Consider the following 19597-nt stretch of genomic DNA (forward strand, 5'->3'; position numbering starts at 1 on the left):
GACAAGAAAGTGTATTCTGTTGTTTTTGGATGGAATGTCCTATAAATATCAATGAAGTCCATCTTGTTTAATGTATCATTTAAAGCTTGTGTTTCCTTATCTTTCTTCATTTTGGATGATCTGTCCACTGGTGAAAGTGGGGTGTTAAAGTCCCCTACAATGATTGTGTTACTGTCCATTTCCCCTTTTACGGCTGTTAGCATCTGCCTTATGTATTGAGGTGCTCCTATGTTGGGTGGATAAATATTTACAATTGTTCTATCTTCTTCTTGGATTGATCCCTTGATCATTATGTAGTGGCCTTCTTTGTCTCTTGTAATAGTCTTTGTTTTAAAGTCTATTTTGTCTGATAGGAGAATTGCTACTCCAGCTTTCTTTTGGTTTCCATTTGCATGGAGTATCTTTTTCCATGCCCTCACTTTCAGTCTGTAAGTGTCCCTAGGTCTGAGGTGGGTCTCTTGTAGACAGCATATATACAGGTCTTGTTTTTGTATCCATTCAGCCAGTCTATGTCTTTTGGTTGGAGCATTTAATCCATTTACATGTAAAGTAGTTATCGATATGTACGTTCCTATTACCATTTTCTTAATTGTCTTGGTTTTGTTATTGTAAGTCTTTTCCTTCTCTTGTGTTTGATGCCTAGAGAAGTTCCTTTAGCATTTATTTAAAGCCGGTTTGGTGGTGCTGAATTCTCTTAGCTTTTGCTTGTCTGTAAAGGTTGTAATTTCTCCATCGAATCTGAATGAAATCCTTGCTGGGTAGAGTAATTTTGTTTGTAGTTTTTTCCCCTTCATTGCTTTAAGTATGTCCTGCCACTCCCTTCTGGCTTGCAGAATTTCTGCTGAAAGATCAGTTGTTAACCTTATGGGAATTCCATTGTATGTTAATTGTTGTTTTCCCCTTGCTGTTTTTAATATTTTTTCTTTGTATTTAATTTCTGATAGTTTGATTAATATGTGTCTTAACGTGTCCCTGTATGGGACCCTCTGCACTTCCTGGACTTATTTCCTTTCCCATATTAGGGAAATTTTCAACTATAATCTCTTCAAATATTTTCTCAGTCCATTTCTTTTTCTCTTCTTCTTTTGGGACCCCTATAATTCGAATGTTGTTGCATTTAATGTTGTCCCAGAGGTCTCTGAGACTGTCCTCAATTTTTTTCATTCTTTTTTCTTTATTCTGCTCTGCAGTAGTTATTTCCACTGTTTTATCTTCCAGGTCACTTATCCGTTCTTCTGCCTCAGTTATTCTACTATTGATTCTTCTAGAGAATAGTTAATTTCATTTATTGTGTTGTTCATCATTGTTTGTTTGCTCTGTAGTTCTTCTTATCCCTGTTAAATGTTTCTTGTATTTTCTCCATTCTATTTCCAAGATTTTGGATATCTTTACTATCATTACTCTGATTTCTTTTTCAGGTAAACTGCCTATTTCTTCTTCATTTGTTTGGTCTGGTGGGTTTTTACTTTGCTCCTTCATGTGCTGTATGTTTCTCTGTCTTCTCATTTTATTAATTTACTGTGTTTGCGGTCTCCTTTTCACAGGCTGCAGGTTCGTAGTTCCCGTTGTTTTTGGTGTGTGCCCCCATGGCTAAGGTTGGTTCAGTGGGTTGTGTAGGCTTTCTGGTGGAGGGGAATAGTGCCTATGTTCTGGTGGATGAGGTTGGATCTTGTCTTTCTGGTGGGCAGGACTACATCCTGTGGTGTGTTTTGGGGTCTCTGTGACCTATTATGATTTTAGGCAGTCTCTCTGCTAATGGGTGGGGTTGTGTTCCTGTCTTGCTAGTTGTTTGGCATGGGGTGTCCAGCACTGTAACTTGCTGGTCGTTGAGTGGAGCTGGGTCTTAGAGTCGAGATGGAGATCTCTGGGAGTGCTTTCGCTGTTTGATATTACGTGGAGCCAGGAGGTCTCTGTTGGACCAATGTCCTGAACTCGGCTCTCCCACCTCATAGGCACAGGCCTGACACATGGCCATAACACCAAGGCCCTGTCAGCCACACAGCTGGCATGGTGAACCCGAGGGCGGACTGGGGTTGGCCAGCAGGATCCAACCAGAGTGCAGTGAAGTTGTGGCTATGGGCACGGCTGCGGCAAGCCTAGGGGGTCATGCTGCCCTCTGCTCGGGCTCTGGAGCAGCTCAGCGACTGTGGAGGTAAGAGATGCTAAATGGGTAGTTAGGGCTCTGCTGGGATCTTGGCTCCATGCCATGTGGCGGGGGTGGGGTGCTAGGCTCTCAGTCACTCAGGGAGAGAGGTGGGGGTGCTGGAGAGAGGGGCGGATTGGGAGGGAGGAAGCAGGGCATGACCAGGCAGCCGGGGACTGCAGCTTCGCCGAGATCTTCCACCTTCTCGATCAGTAACATTTCTTTTTGCTTCTTTCTTAAAATCTCCAACTCTCTGCTTACGTTACCCATCCGTTTTTACATGCTGTCTACTTTATCCATTAGAGCTCTCAGCATGTTAATCATAGTTGTTTTAAATTCCCAGTCTGATAATTCCAACATTCCTCCTGTGTCTGGTTCTGATACTGGCTCTGTCTCTTCAAGTTGTGTTTTATGCCACTGCTGTGCCTTGTGATTTTTTTCTTGATAGGTAGATAGTTTCTTGATAGATAGTTTATGCCATTGGTGTGTCTTGTGAATTTTTTCTTTATAGTACCTAGGTGATGTACTAGGTAAAAGCAACTGCTGTAAATCAGCTTTTAGCAATGTGGTGGTGAGGTCTGTGGGGAGAGGAAGCATTCTATAGTCCTATGATTAGGTCTCAGTCTTTTGATGAGTCTATGCTTCTAGACTGTGCACTTCACAAGAGTGTCTCAGGTTTTTCTCCTCCCTTTGATGGAACAAAATATCTAGTGTGGCCTGGAATTTGTTATTTCCCTTTTTCCAGGTCAGTTAGCCTCTGATAATACTCCAACAAGTTAGGCTCTTGGTTAACTAGATTCCTCTAAGGGAAAGCCTTGTTAAGAACAGAGTTCTCTGGTGTATTTCAAAATGGTCCCTTTTTCCTTCCCCCAACCAGAAGCCACAGGAGATTTTTCTTTGATATTTACTGTGAGAATCTGGTCAAACTCCTGAAGGTAAACCTCACTGTATTGTGGAGGTCTCCCTAAGACTGAGTCCACCTGGAGATTTTAACTCTTGGTTTTGTCCACACTGAACCTCTGCAACTCGTCAATTACTGTTGAGGTTCCTGTGGTGGTTCTTCCTCAAGAGCGTTTGCTCTGTTAAGCTATGACTCCCTGTATTCCCTCGTTTGACTCTCCAGTCTTCAGGGCAGGCGTTTGTCTTGTGTCTTACCCTAGTTAAGGGATCCAAGAAGAATTGTTAATTTTTCAGTCGGTTTAGCTTTTTACTTATTGTTAGAATGTAGTGGTGACTTCTTACATGCCAGACCAGATACTAGAAATTCCTATCTCACAGTTTTTGTAGGTAGTATTTTTAGGGTCTCTCACAGACTGCAACCAAGATGTCAGCTACGACTGTAATCATTACAAGACGAGATTGTGGAAGGTTTTACTTCCAAGTTCCCTCATGAGGTTGTTAGTAAGATTTTAAGTTTTGTGGTATTGAAAATTCACATAGAAATGAAAAAATATCTAGAACAGATGAAACAAATTAGGAAAGGCAAGTTGGGTTAACACTACCTGATTTCAAAACTTTTTATAAAGCTATAGCAATAAAAGAAGTGCAGTATTGAAATTAAGATAAACACATACATCAGTGGAACAGAATATTGAGTCCAGAGGTAAACCCACACTTATATGGACAGCTCATTTTTGAGAACCGTGCAAACACAATTTAGTGGAAAAATATCTTTTCAACAAATAATATTGCAACAATTGGAAAAACACATTCAAAAAATATGAAACATTAAATTAGAGTCAGGGATCATGCTAGGGACCTGAGGAAGGTATCTGCAAACTCTTTCATGTTTTACTTTTATGAACCCTCTTTAGTTTGACCCTTGAACTAAATTAACAGCTCTGTGTTTGGGGTTCATGTTCTGGTTTTGATCGATTCTAATTCTTATGCCCTCAGTGTTCCTACTCTACTTTTGCTTCAGAGGTCTTTTTACTGTTTCTGAAAGTCTAACTCTAGCAATCACTATATTAATACTTTATAACTGAATCTGTATCCACAGCTATATATTTGTTTTGTCATATTGAATTTCAACATATTTAGAGCATAAATAGTGACAAAACATTGAAGAATTCCGTAACTTAGGATCATCTCCTTGTGATAATGCTCATTATTTTTAAAAATCACAAAAAATAAAACTCTTAGGACATCATAGGACACTAAGTAATTTCATGTGAGTTACTTTTTAATCTAGATTAAGCATTTAATTGGGAATTTCTATAACTGAAAATAAGAACATAATTTTAATTAATTTCTAACATTAGGTATATACCTCTTGGCAATTTTCATGAGTTCTTGAGCCTTCTGCCTTTCATGATATTGTAAGGAAACATCTTTTTGTTAAAAATACGTTGAATTTATAAAATACCTGTGGTTTAGATATGATAGTTGTCATCATTTTGCTCTAGAAGAAAAACTGCAAATAAAATTTTGGCCTATGGAACTCTAAGCCCTTTATTCTAAAAGATTTTAAGTTTAAATGCCAAGTAGGTCATTATAACAAAAAAATGTTCTGGTCCTATTACTTGGATGTAAACATCTGCTTTGGCTTTAATGTCATAAAATCCTGAGCTTAGAATCAATATATTCTTTTAAGATAAGAGAAACAGTTTATTGTTGAGAATAAAGAACGGAAATGGAAAGAAAATTTAGTCATTTCAAATGCAAATTTACATGCATGTAATTCTCATTTGTATGCATGCAGTTTCAAAATGACTATGTGTTTGATGTGGAAAGACTAAAAATCATTTGCTACAGAAAAGCATTTGCTACACATACATAGGAATATTATTCAACTTGAAGAAAAATTTACCACATGCATTAAATTGACATTGACATTTGTTGTTGTAAAACAACAACTAATGAATTATTATCGTATGAATTGTATTTGTTTAAGGATGTTTACAATGATAAATGTGTCCATGTAAAAAACATTTCACTCATATGTTTTTATCTAAATTTGCATACATTCCATATATTTTACTTTCATTCTGGTATTCCATGATATAAAAATTAGAAATTGCAAGAAAATCAGACTTGTATGTTGTTTTTTACAACACCGTATTCTGCATTCTTGATAAAAATCTTTTATTTCTTAACTCCTCAGTCTCTAACTCTAAATATCTAACTGTCTGCAACCAGATGCTCTGTAAAATGTCCTATTTGTTAACTGTAAAATTGCTGTGTCAACTTGTTCAAATCCAAAATACAGTGTGACACATAAGAAAAAATAGAAATGAAGCTAAGGAAACAAACAAGCACATAAACAGAAAAGCCAATTATTATTTCTAAGGAGCAGACTTCCTATTTTTAAAAATATATTTTAAAGTTATTTCTCAAATTATTCAGAATCAACATATCTTATTTTCAACACATCACAGAGAAACAAACATAAGTCTCCTTTAAAATTTTTCTTCTGCCTGGGTTACTTTATAAAATAAAATACTATAGTTTAGCATGGATGATTTGTATAGACACTATAATAGGCAATCTGTATTAAACAGTTAAACATTAGGAGTAGGAAACACACACAATCGGAAAAGAAAAACACACTTATGCACCTTGCAAATTGAGCGATAGGAACCCTTTTTACCAAAAAACACTTACAGAGGAAAGGTATCACTGAGAGCAGTATTGGTTTAAGAAAAAAAGTCACACAAAAAAATTATAACCATCTTTTAACTAGTTCCCAATTGTAGGCAAAAATACTGCTCTATTTCTCTACCTGGAACACCATGGCGAATGAGAATATTAGACTGAAAGTTAGAAATGAGTACCCTATTTTTAATTCTATCTCATATTATATATACAGGTATAGGTGTGGTGCACCACCCAGATTACTCTTTAAAGAAGGACTTGTCACCCCTCTTGGAATCTGAATTAGGGTTTGACACAGCGGCAGAGAACGACCTCACCCAAGGCCATGCTTTTCCTATGTGGCGCATATCCAACAATGAATCCACAAGGTCAATCGCAATGTTGGAAAATGCTGACAGGTTACATTGACTCCAAATGTCCTCATGAGGATGGTCAAATTTGTCAGGTGTGAATCGGTTTCACCTCTTCCTCTTAGTGCTGCTGCCGCCCTCATCCTCACAGTGTTGATCCTTAATTAATACTTCATGATAAACTCTTTCTCAGTTTCTGCTTCCTCAGAAACAAACTAGTGACAGTAATTCTCAGGAGTGGTGCAAGAAAGAATGCAACAATATTTGTAACTGGATGTCTTGCCAGCCTCTCTGCCATCATGAGATGATAAGTGGGGCACAGAGAACCCCTGACTCAAGGTGGTGATCCACTTGTTAAAAGTCTCACAAGTAGTGAACTGGCATAGTTTAACAGTGAAAGGGAATGCTTAAGCTGTAGCCATTTATCAGACATTTGAGAGGCATAAGGGAAATGGTAAGTATAAAGACAATGGGACAGGATATCTATTTATTGCTAAGTACCATTGATACCTTGAAAAAAGTAATGAAAAGCTGCAGGGGATTAATAGGTAATTAAAGCTAGTGTGAAAGCCAAAGTGTCCCTTTGGCAGTGTGTAAAGTGACTCTTATCCTGCAGCTGGAGGGCAGGTAAAGCTGAGGCCAGGCCAAGGACTTAATAGTATGAATGGCTGAGGTCCAGAAAAGGTTAAAAACCCAACTAAATCAGCTTCGCTACGCCAAATTCAGGGCCAGCGTTGGGGAAATACAGGACCCTAATTTGACAGGTGTCCCCAAATGCTGAATCCTTAGATATAACTGCAATCCCTGAGCCTGCAGAAGTTGCCCAGCCCTCCCTATTGAAAGCTAACACTCCCTTTCTATTTAAATGCAGAGGCTCCTTCCTTGTACGACTGCTGCCCGCAAACGGTTTGGCAGGTTCTCAAAATGTTAAATGTAGAATTACCATAGGATTTAGCAATCCTAGCCCTAGATATAATCCCAAGAGAATCCAAAATATATATCCACACACAAGCTTGTATGCTACCTTCACAGTAGCATTATTCATGATAGCCAAAAAGTAGAAATGATACAAATTTCCAGCTGATGAAGGGATTAAAAATTGTGGTTTTGTTATCCATTTACACAACAGAATAGTCATGCAATGTAATAAAAATTAATGAAGTGCTGATATATGCTACAACATGAAAGAATTTTGAAGACATTAGGCTAAGTGAAAGAAGCCAATCATAAAAGATCGATTGAATGATTCCATTTATTTGAAATGTCTACAAAAGGCAAACTTGGAGACAGAAAGTATATTAGTGGTCTAGATTGGGAAGGGATGATGGTGGAAAGAAATGAGGACTGATAGCTAACAGATATGGGGTTTCTTTTGGGGGGTGATGCAAGGTTCTAAAATTAGATTTTCATGATAGCTGCATAATTCTGTAAATACACTAAAAGTTATTGAAGTGTGCATGGGTGAATTTATGATTTACAAATTATATCTCAAAGTTGTTTAAGAAATGGTACGGAAAGTTCTCATATAACTTTCGCTCATCTTCTCCTAATGTTAATTCCTTGAATAATCAATACCAGTAAAGTCACAGACTTTATTTACTAAAGTACTTCTTCAATTCCAGGATCCAATTCTGGATCCCAAACTGCATTTTGTTGTCATGTCTACTCAAGTCTCCTCCAAAGAGCTTGTTTTTCGTTTTCATAATCTATCATTAGAATCTAGTTACTAAGCCCAGCTTACAATGAAAAGGAAGGCAATTGAACTCCCATCTCCTTGATAGAGAGGTAACTGAGAATTCATAGTATTTTTTTGAAACTATCAAAGTAGTTAAAAAGTTGGGGGGAAGGTATATTGGAGTATGCAAATAGCTAGTTTCTTTTTAAAGTTTGTCCACTAATTTTGTCATTCATCAATGAATCTTGCCTGCAACAGTTATTACTATGGTGTTCTTATGGTGATTTTTCTATTTCCTCATTTGTCTACATTGTAGGGGAGGGGAAAAATAGCTTTTCCTTCTACCCTTCTTGGTTTTTGGGTGGGGCTCTGTAACAAAACAAAACAGATTAGCAAGAGAAAAGCCTAAATTTATTTAATATCAGTTTTACATGACACAGAAGCTTTCATAAGAAAATGAAGATCAAAAGCATGTTTATACTACGTTTGATGAAGAGTAGAAAGTCATGGGAAAATGTGATAGGACAAAAGGGTATAAGCTAAGTGTATCGACCTGGGAAAAACTTATCAAGGCCTGTTTGTTAAGATTCTTCTTGGCATCCCTTTGTCTTCCGAGATAAGGGTGCTCCTTTTCTCCAGATATAGGAAGGGCATCTCTCACATGAGGCTTTTATGACCCATTTCAGGGAAGAAGGGTGAGGTGGGGGGGAGGGAGTCACAGTGGTATTCCTGCTTCTGTGGTTTTCTCACACTCTTTTAGCTTAAAATATTCAATGTACTAAGGTGCCATATTTTGGGGTAGTGTGTCTTGCACCCTATCACAGTATTCAACCAAGTCACTCCTTGCGATGTTACAGTTCAATGGGTTTTGACAAATGCATAGAGTCATGTATCCCACACCCCGATAACAAAGAGTAAATTTCCATCACTCTAAATTTCTCATATGAAGTTCCTTTGCAGTCAGCCCCTTTCCTCCTCCAACCCCTGGCAAACACTTATCTGTTTTATATCCATATAGTTTGACCTATTGGATATGAGTATTACATTGGATATGAGCATATACACATATGCCTGCACCCCTCTCCTTCTCTCCATACACAAGAATGTAGCTTTTGTTCCATAGAAGAGATAACAAGGAGCAGAATCTGAGTTGAGTTTCTTGCCCCTCTTGAAAGGCTGCCATTCCTCTCTCCTATGTCTGTAGCACAAAAGACACCTCTCAGAGCTGTTTCTGTAAAGATTCAGGAAAAAGAGCTTGTATATACTGACCACTCCTTCCAGGGATTTCACACTATCCTGCCAATCTGCACTTGACCTTTAATATTTTGTCAGCAATTCTAGCTAAACTCTAATGTGTTCAGTAGCATCTATTCCAGTAAGTGTGAATTTGCATCTGTTTTCTCTCTTCAAGCATTGTATTTTCTTAGATTTTGGGCCAGTTATTTGATCTGCTACCAGTTATGATTTTGAAGTTAGTCCACCTCTTTTTCTGTTGCAAGAGAGGAAGTGTCCCACTATTTAGCTCTGCATCTTGGGGTAGAATCCAGAAGTTCTCAGTTCTATAGTTTTTGGTTTGCTACTACCAGTTTACACTTATTATGCAAAGCAGGACTCTATACCCTTAAGATTTGTGCTTAGAGTGAAAATAGATATGTCTAATGCAGCCCCACTGGTATAAATTATACAAACTCTGTCTTTCCGAGTAGAATTTTTCTCACTTCTGTCTGTGCATACATCTGGAAAGTAACATAGCCAAACTAAGTAAGCATTTCTCTATTTTGATTCTTTAAGTCTTTCAAAATACATTTTACTTATCATTCTCTTGCTGTTATTGACCAGTTTTCCATTTTATTTTAATATGAAAAATAAGCGAATGTTTGTGCTTTTCCATTGTAGTATCTGTGGGTTATATAAACTGCAGGAATGTAGCCAGTCCTTCTTTGGGAACTTTTACATAAGATAACGTCGCTGCCTGTGGATATCTTTAGGGATGCCCTCTTTGTCATGTGTGATATAGTTAATTTTGTTTATTTTTTCTTGATTAGCATGGCTAGGATTTTAACTGTTTTATTTTCTTTATTTTTATGTATTTTTGAAATGTCATTCATTTCACATTTTGTATTTACTATTTCTCTTCAATTATTAACCTATGTTTTATTTGCTCTTTAAAATGTGCCTTAACTTTGTATCATACAAATTTTGACATTTGGGGGTTTATTATTATTTAGTTTGAAATATTTGTGACTACTTTTTGGAGCCACAAATATAGAACATCTACCAAGTGTAGGTTGATGCTTTAGATTTTTTATTTTTATTGATGTCTAATTACCTTCAGTATGTACGAGGGTATAATTTATATTACTTAAATACTTTAAATATACTGAGACTTTTTAATGTTTCTGCATAGGGTTAATACAGTCAGTAAATGTTTCCTGTGCACCTTGAAAAAATGTTCTCCTCATTCATTCAGTATTAACTTGCGAATTAGGTCAGGTTTGGTGGATAGTGTTCTAATTTTGTATTACTTAACTGACTTTTTATCTTTTTTAAAAATTATTTAAGAGTGATTTTTAAAATACAGACTGGGAGAAAATATTTGCAAGTGATGCAACTGACAAGGGCTTAATTTCCAAAATATATCAACAGCTCATACAACTCAATAACAACAACAAAAAAAAATCTAATTCAAAACTGGGCAGAAGACCTAAATAGACATTTCTCCAGGAAGAACATGTAGATGGTCAACGGGCACATGAAAAGATGCTCAACCATTTTTTAAAGGTTTTGACATTGAATATGTTAGCAAAACCTTATATGACATGAGTTTTCTGCTTGGATCTAATTGATTAAAGCAAGCATATTTAAAAGTAACATTTCTTGAATAAAATTTTAGGGTTTTTTCCTGTATTTTCTAAAATTGATAGACTGTTTATCATTATCATTTTTCCTTTTGGAGAGTCTTCAGCTGTCATCCTAATATCTCAAGAGACTATTTATAGACCAAGCATATTCTTTAGGTGGTATAAATTTCCTGAACTTGACATTTATGTGTCATATCTATAAGAGTTTTATATACATACGAATAGATATACATAATTATATATCTATCTATAGTTTTAGTAATATATACATATACTTTCCTAAGTATGTATTTGTGTGTTTATATATTATAAGCTATTGCCTCTCTCAGCTTCAAATCTACCCTTCTATATGCAACTTCATGATGTTGGGATTGGGACTCTCCAAATCAGTTTCTGTTTTGCCAGCTATTCTTGGTTAATTTCCACTAATAGAAGGAGATTGGTAAACTTGAGAAAGGAGAATGGATTTGCTCCTTCTAGTTTTCTTCCTGTTCCTGTTTTGCTTTTTGTTTGTATAGGCATCACCTTGGCAATGATTCTTCATCCTGGAGGTGGCAGTCTGTTCCCATAACCGCATAGCAGCAGCTGAATCCATTTTGCAATTTTTCTATACCCTTAGAACCAGTCTTATTTTGTTACTTGTAGATCTCAATACCAGTGGGCCAGTGTTCACTTCTTAGAAATCCGGAACTCAGCTCCATGGGGACCCTCTTTGATTTCAGAGATGCCAGCAACAGCATAGCAGCACCACCCCCTCCCTGAGCCTAAGTTTAAGCTCTGCAGAGCCTTCCTGCAGGCTTCTCAGGGTTAGTCACTCCAGACTCTTCCCTTTGCTTTGGTAGCCATATCCTACAATCCCTACATTTGTGTTATTTTGTTAGTGTCTTCTGTTTTTATTATTTGGTGCTTCCACACTTGGTAAACAATTTTTATTTAATATTATTCTGTTAAAAGAGCTGGTATAATTTCTCTGGGCAGGTATTTGAGTGATACACAAATAATTCTTTTGCTGATATCTTTGATACAGAGTGATATGATACAGCATTTTTCAAATAAGCTGTACAGTGATTAAAATCATTAGTCCATTTAAAATTGCTTAGTAGTTGATTTCAAACTACTATAAGTCCAATGATAATTATATTAGTATATATTTTATCTAACCATTTTAAATTTGGAGTTAATTATATCAGTCTAATAAGGCAGAAGTGGCAAGTATTTTGATGCAGGCAATAGTATTATACAACGCTTAGCTCTGTATGACGTATATTCCTCCCCCTTTGTCAATCACTTAACAGTTTTTGTGAAATTCTAAGTAAAATGAGTCATCTCCATATAATGAATAATTTACATCTTCTTACTGGACTGACAAGAGTACAGTGAAAAATCATCTTTAATTTTGGAAAAATTTTGCAAATTATGAGCCATTTGCTGAGTTTTTATTCCTCATTAAATGATTCTTGTCATGTGTAAAATTCTCATTGAATGCAAATGACAGTATTCACATATTTTCAGATTTGTGAAATAACTTTACATGGAGAGAAAAATTTTATTCCAATGACAATAGGTAATTTGTCTTTCATATAGGTAATCTCGCCTACGGAGGGAAAATTATTGCTAATGTCTGAGTGCAAGCGGTTTTCACATTGTTTAAAGGAGTCAAATTTGTATGTCAGACTAATGCACTTTCCCCCCAAATTTTACAAAAGTAACTTCAGCTATCTGACAGGAAATTATTAATTCTGTGATATACTTAGTGATTCAATAGTTTTCTGTACCAGATGACATTGATTGACTTTGAAATGTAATCAGTAAAATACAGTGTACATATTAACATCTAAGTAACCACGTTTATTATAATAGGAGTTTATTCCACTTGTGTATTTATGTGACGCTGTCAACTTAAGAATGAAATTTCATTTTTCATGATTGTTGTTTAAGTGTGTGAACAAGGGGTTCTAGCTTCCTGGATTATAAATAATAACAAAATAAAACACAGGTCTTTAACTCAAAATAGACTGGCCTAGAAAATGCAAAGTTATCAAATACATGGAAAATTTAGTATTTTTTCACTGTTGTTTTTGAGGATATCTGTTATTTCCTTGATGACCTTTAAAAAACTGGCAGGTGTGCATTCAGTCTCAGTACTACCCATGGATGGTTATAAGAATACCAAGATTTGAGTCACTGTGGTAATCAGAGCACCAGATATGTGTCTGAGCTTCTATTTTATCTTTTGGGATTCTACATTAACAGGCAGATGTTCTGGGTTCCACTCTTGGCTGTAATATGATATTGGATAAGTCATCCTACTTTCAGGCTCAGATTTCTAATATAAACCTGAATTCCTATGACTTTAAGAATTTTTCAAGATTTATATGAAAATCAAATGTGATTATGCATGTGGAAACTCCTAAGAAAATATATAATTATTTGTAAAATTTCAAGTTGTAGAGTTGTGGGAGAAATGACTCTAGGACTTGGTATCAGGTAGCCATTAAGCAGAATCTCTTTTACTTTTCCTTCAGTGGAGATATGACACTATAAATCTCAATTAGTTGATCCCAGGAAGAGTATCAGATACCTCTTGTAGAACCTGTCAAAGTGTCTCAGGTATAATGCAAAAACAAGGACCAGGAAAACAGCATGCCTCTAAATAGACTGCCATGCTGCACAGAGCTGGTCTACACATGGTTTGATAAAAGCTTGGAAAAGGTGATCTTGAACATTTTCTATTCATTTAGACCCATAATTGAGAAAAACTGACTGAAATAAGTTAAGAAGGACTAGCAGCACAGGATGAATACAGGCAGGAACAGGGTAGTTGACTTCAAACCTGATCCAGTAGTTTGCACATAAACTTTCCCAATTATTTCAAAATCAAAGTATCTCTTAGGAATCCAGGGAAACTATTCACTACTACTTAGATCATGCCAGATATTTGTATATATCTGAAGCCTATCACCTATTACAAATAAAATAAAAATTATTGATGGTATGTGCAGAGAACTCTGAATATCTGTTATTCAGAGTTACAGTATCACTTCATTATAACGGATAGAACATTTTATGTTTTCATATCCTTAAAATCAAACCTCTGTATAATAAAGAGCAGGGCTTGAGAGAACTATACTCCTAAAAGCCAAAAGAATAAAATTCTTTATGATGGATATTTCTCACCTTATGTAAAATAAATCTATATATTTTTGTATTTAAAACAAAGGTAGTCAAGTTTAGAGGGTGTCGTCTTGAGAAAGATAACCTAGGTTAATTCCTAGATTTGCCAGTGAGAAGCTATGTGACCTCAGGCACCCTATTTAACTTGTCTGAACTTCAGTTTCCTCATCTACAATATGGAGGCAGAAAAGTCCTGTAATATAGACTTGTGAGGATTCAATTAGTTAGCACAGGTCCCAGGTTAAGCAGTAGTAAACGCTCAGTACATGTTAGGTATTAATACTGAACAATATATATATTAGAAAGCACTTTAGAAAAATTAATGCAAATGATTTTCTTAAAAAATTCAATTCTCTTAATGTTTTTGTTTATAAAATTACACTTTAATGTCTGTTTACATTGTGAATTTTTCAGTCTCACCATTCATTTATTTACTTATTTCTTCCCCACCTATTTTTGCAGCATATATAAAATGTGTGATAAGTACTTGCTGAATGTTGAACATGTCACAGTAAGAAGTTCACAGACCTTACCCTAAGGGAGATCAAGAAGCTCATAGTAGGGAAGATAAACAGATTAACACACATCCAATGCAGATGGTGAAGTCTTTGACAGCTCTATTCACAAGATGTTCTGCGACCTATATTAGCACCTCAGCCTTGTGCAGACTTTAAAGTCCTATTAGAGGAAGTATCTCTTAGTAACACCAATCTCAAAAAAAAGGAAAACTGTATTTCAAAAAATAAACAGTATGTGAGAAAAGTACATTAAAAATGAAATTAAAATTCTGGGGAAATAGAAACTGAAACAAACAGGAAAAGAATAGTGAAAGATGAAGCTAAAATTGAGATAGAGGCAGTTACAAAGTGCCTTTTCTATGTCACTTAAAATTTTTTCAACTTCTTAACGAGAGTCATTGGCATGTTTTAAGCATAGTTTGTACATATTTTTAAGAGGTCACTCCAGGTCTAAGATAGAGAATGGTTTCGAATGAGAACAATCCAGAACTTATTCTACATAATTAGAATAACAGTACTCTAATTCTGAGGTACTGACAATGGAGAGATGGATTGAAGAATTAAACATCTATTGAGGGACAATCTAGAATTGGTGACTGAAGGAATGTGGAGGAGAAATCACATTATATCTGGTATGACCTGTGTTAAAAATCATATTTCAGGTTCTTTTTGCTAGAGAACACATTATCTCAAAATACAGTGGCATAAAACAAAAATTTATGATTATTTCTCAGGGTTCTTGAGCTAGACTGGGCTCAGCTGAGCAGTTCACACTTAAGATCTTGGTGACAGACAAATGGCAGCTATGGCTGAAATCATCTGGTTGTTTATGCTTATATCTGACACAAGGGCTGTGATGACTGAACTAACTAGGAACTTTTAAGGCATCCCTCTTTCTCTCTCTCTCCCTGTAAGTCCTTTCCACATGCTATCTTAGCTTCCTCATAGCATGGTAGCTAGACTTCTTCCCTGGAAGTTGGATTCCCTCAGAGATACTATTCTGACAGATAAGAAGTGGACACTGCCCTTAATTCCAGGGCCTGGAAACGGGCATATTATCACTTTTTCCATATAGGTTGATCAAAGCAGATACCAAACCTACCCATATGGAAGAGGAAGGATCACTGTCTCTGACTTTTTATGGGAAGCATGCCAAGGAATTTTTTTTGGCCATCTTTAATTCACCATACCCATTATTGTTACTATTTTATTTCTTGAGAATCAACTGGAAAAGGGGAGTGATAGAACATGAGGGTACTTGCCAGTTTTCTAGATATTGAAATTTTGAAAGGGAAAGTGGTTTGGAAAAGAAAATGAATTCTATCTGGATAACTGTCAGACTACCTAGTAGAGATACACAATCGCTGGATTTGGGTCTGAAGACCAGAAATTGGGATCTCCTTTGGAGTTAGGCTTTACAGTTATTCATCTACACATTCTATAAACAGCAATTGAAGATCTGGCAGTGGAGGTGAACACTCTAGGAAATTAGAGAGATAAAGCAGATTAGGAGACCCAAGAAGAAATGGCAGAAGAAATGGCCAGGTGTTTAAGGGCTGGGCAAAAGTGATGAATACTGGGGAAAAAATGGTCAGATATGTAGGTAGAAAGGGAAGAGAGTCTGTTATCATAAAATCCAGGGTTAGAAAGCATTTTATTAAAAATTAAAAGAGATTGTCATGAAAGTTTTAGGGAATCTTCCTTTACTCTGGGTCTGAATTAAGACAAATTCATAACATTTATGACTGAGATTAAGGTTTCTTTTAGATTGGAACTGGTTTTCAGAACCTGAGAATATTATTGTGTTTGGAAAATGTTCATTTGAAAAGTAAGCTTTGCTGTGTTTGCACTTATTTTCTTTTTAATTTTACTATGGCTTTTAAATATGTCTACCTACATTTATATCCATAACTTTATCTGGTCCATCAATACTTTCTTATAATTTTGTGAGTGCAGAAAAATGAAAAAATCATAGGGTGTCTGACAAATTTTTGTGATAAACATTTTAAGTGTTAGAGCTTTAAAAGCCTTGAAGTTTCTTTAAAGCACCCTCTTAGAGGTTTTTCTTTTAACATTTTAGACACATTTGGCTTTTCTAAAACTAGGTATCAAGACAAAGAGATTCTGCTGAACATCATGTGATATCTAATGTGTCATGGGAGGCTTTTCTGCCATTTCTGAGAAATCTCCTTTTTGGGTATGATCTTTCTTAGAACAGAAAAAGATTTACAACCCTAATACAACCTGCAGTGAAATCTCATTGTACCATTCCAGAATTGCTTATAAGTCTCATTAGAAGTCATCCTTGTTTCTATGTGAATAACAACTATGATAAACTTTCATGAAAGTAAGAAAATATGAGTAATAAAATGAATTCATTATAGTGAATATTTAAAGGTTAACAACATGAAAAGTATGCTTTATTTTCTTAAATATGAACAGATTTGTGGCTCTGGAAGTAAATAATTAGTCTTACTTTATATACTGGCTGCCATTGACTTATGCTGTTATTGACTTGGGTTGTCATTGATTAGCTCGTGTATATATGTGTGTGTATATATATATATATATATATACACACACACACAATTTTTGTATTCTTTTTATGAGTATATATGTGTGTATGTGTGTGTGCAAGTATGTGTAAACTTCAAACTAAAATTGTTAGAGTGTAACAATTTAAAATATATGGCCATCTTTTTCTAAAGGAAATAATATTTGTCTTCTTAATAAGAATAACTATGAAATAAAACTCTAACAACATCTTATATATTTCTTTTTTTAGATGTTTCAAGTAAAGACATAAAGTTTAATTATTTTTTTAAATGTCTTAGAAATAAAACATCTAAATATTCATTACCAGTAGCTGAAATATTTGTCTTAGCTCTCAGTTTCAGTATTGGTCCAATATGTAAGCACTGGTAGGTAGAAAAATCTTCACAAACAAAAGTCTTTATGTACAAATTGTATGAGGTCATATAATAGAAAATATGATCACACTGAAGGGAAAATTTACATTTAATAAAATGGTAATCAAGGAAAAAATTAAAAACAAATATATCCAGATTTAAGATGTACTTGATGATTTGATTTCCTTATAGCAAGAAATCTTTTATTATATTATCCATTTATTAACAGAGTAAGATTGATACCATTGTTCAGAAGTGTTATTTTAAATGGCATCTTAATTAAGATAAAACTTGCATTATTAAATTATTTTTTCATAGTGTAGATAATTAGCAAACTATTTCCAGCTCTATTGCTCTATCAGCTTTGTATCATGTCAACATAGCTTGGAGGCAGAGCCTGGAGAATGCAACACGAATATGTTTACAATTAGACTCATAAACAGGGAGTGAGTGACCTCCTCACATTCCCTGATAACATGGACCATCCAACCTCTCTAAAGGAGACACCAGCAGTTCTGAGATGGAGCCTAACAAAAATAGCATGGGATGAAATTCATTATGAGGATGGAATTTATCAAATAGATGCTGCATCCATGCCAGTACACATTTGATGTTTTAAACGTCCAGGTTAAGACATGGGGTGAACAATCTTGAGCAATCTGTGATGGTGTTCTCCAATAGGAGAAATTAGAGTTATGTTTCAGAGAGGGGACACAGTTTAAATTTGAAGACTGCAACAATGGTACTATAATAGAAGTGGTGACCAAATCATGGGAGAATTTTAGAATATGCCTTTAAGAATAGACATGTGTAAAACACAGTCTGTCATCTTGTTAATATGACCTCTTTGTAATTTTTGTCTGAATTTTAAGAGTGAAAGAGAAGATAAACCAACTGAAATATAAGTTGCACCAAGTATGAAAGATGGCACAGGATGACATAGTATGAAAGAAAGTTTTTCACCCATGGTGAGAAAGATGGTGAACATAAGAGCAAAAAGAGAGAGGCTGATCCCGTTATCATTGTAGTATAGTTTTTTTCCATATAAAACCAATCATACACCAAGTTGACAAGAACCAAACTGTGGAAAGATAGATTAATGAACAGTTTTTAGTAGAACCCACAGTAAAAAGATGAATACCTATTGTAGCCAGCTTTGGTTTTTGTCTGCTTTTTTGTTCACATTGAATCAAGCTCATAAGTTTGTAGGGTTACAAACACATAGTAGGCTAGATTTCCATAAATGAAAGGTAGATTTAAAATAATTTCATATATATCTCTAACGGTTAAAAAATTAAAATTTATTCTAAATGTCAATAAAGCATTCAATATGAAAATGAAATTTGATCAATTAAAAATAGGGAATGTAGTCACAACCAATTGTGAATGAAATTCAATTGATAGGGTCCAACTGATATTTTTTTCCCTAATTTATTATTAGGAAAATAATATTCAGGTCTTATAAGCTTTGATTGAATAAATGTTAGATATCTCAGACTTTGAGGTTGTTGAGAATCTTCCAAAGAAGATCTAAAGTTTTGATAGACTTTTTAAAACTATCTTATTTAAATAGTCACTAGTTCAGAATCATTTTATGAATTATCTTTTTCCTTCATCATTATCATATTTTTTTATGAAACAACTTGGAATATGTTTTGAAAAGAAATCAACTCTACTACTGACTTTCATATACACAAAAGCAAGATTAGATCATATCTTATCATATATTGATCATGTCTTATCAGGTATCATGACTACGCAGTTTGCAGTTTTCAGAAGTTAGAATAAACAACATTACATCATGAACAGTGATAGTACAGCAAATAGGACCACTGTGTGACTTCACAATCATATAAAAGATTATCTGTAGAAATATTTGAATTATAGTGAAGACTTTTCTGTGATTTCCTTTAAAAACAATTTTCCTCATGCTTGTTTTCCTTGTGTTTTTAAATATTTCCAAACCACTTCATTCCTAAGGCCATTAATTAACTGTCAATAATAACAAACACTTCTCCCTCTCTTTGTAGTGAGATCACAGTGTGACAGCTATATGACAGCATTTGAATTACAGGAAAATGAAGTAGGTTGTCTATAGTCATATAGTGCAAAAACTAAATGGATTATGAACCCAGAAAAAATATGGCTTCAGAATTCATGCTTTTATCACCTGTGATTGTTCATCTCATTCCATGTGTTAACTTGGCTATGTTATGACACCCAGATATGTGGTCAAACATTATTCTAGATGTTTCTGTGAAGGTAATTTTTAGATGAAATGAACACTCAAATCAAGATGGCCTTGTCCACTCAGTCAAAGGCCTTAATAGAAAAAGATGCCGTTTCTGGAAAAAGAGGGAATTTTGCTGGAAG

The 19597-nt window shown here is 35.1% G+C and overlaps 1 pseudogene; it reads left to right on the forward strand.

Moving 5' to 3' along the window:
- Positions 1-1967: 1967 nt before the first annotated feature.
- LOC109548978 (cerebral cavernous malformations 2 protein-like) overlaps positions 1968-19597 on the forward strand; it is a 29352-nt pseudogene continuing 11722 nt past the window's right edge.

The sequence above is a fragment of the Tursiops truncatus genome, chromosome 12, assembly GCF_011762595.2.
Source record: "Tursiops truncatus isolate mTurTru1 chromosome 12, mTurTru1.mat.Y, whole genome shotgun sequence".
NCBI classification, from domain to species: domain Eukaryota; kingdom Metazoa; phylum Chordata; class Mammalia; order Artiodactyla; family Delphinidae; genus Tursiops; species Tursiops truncatus.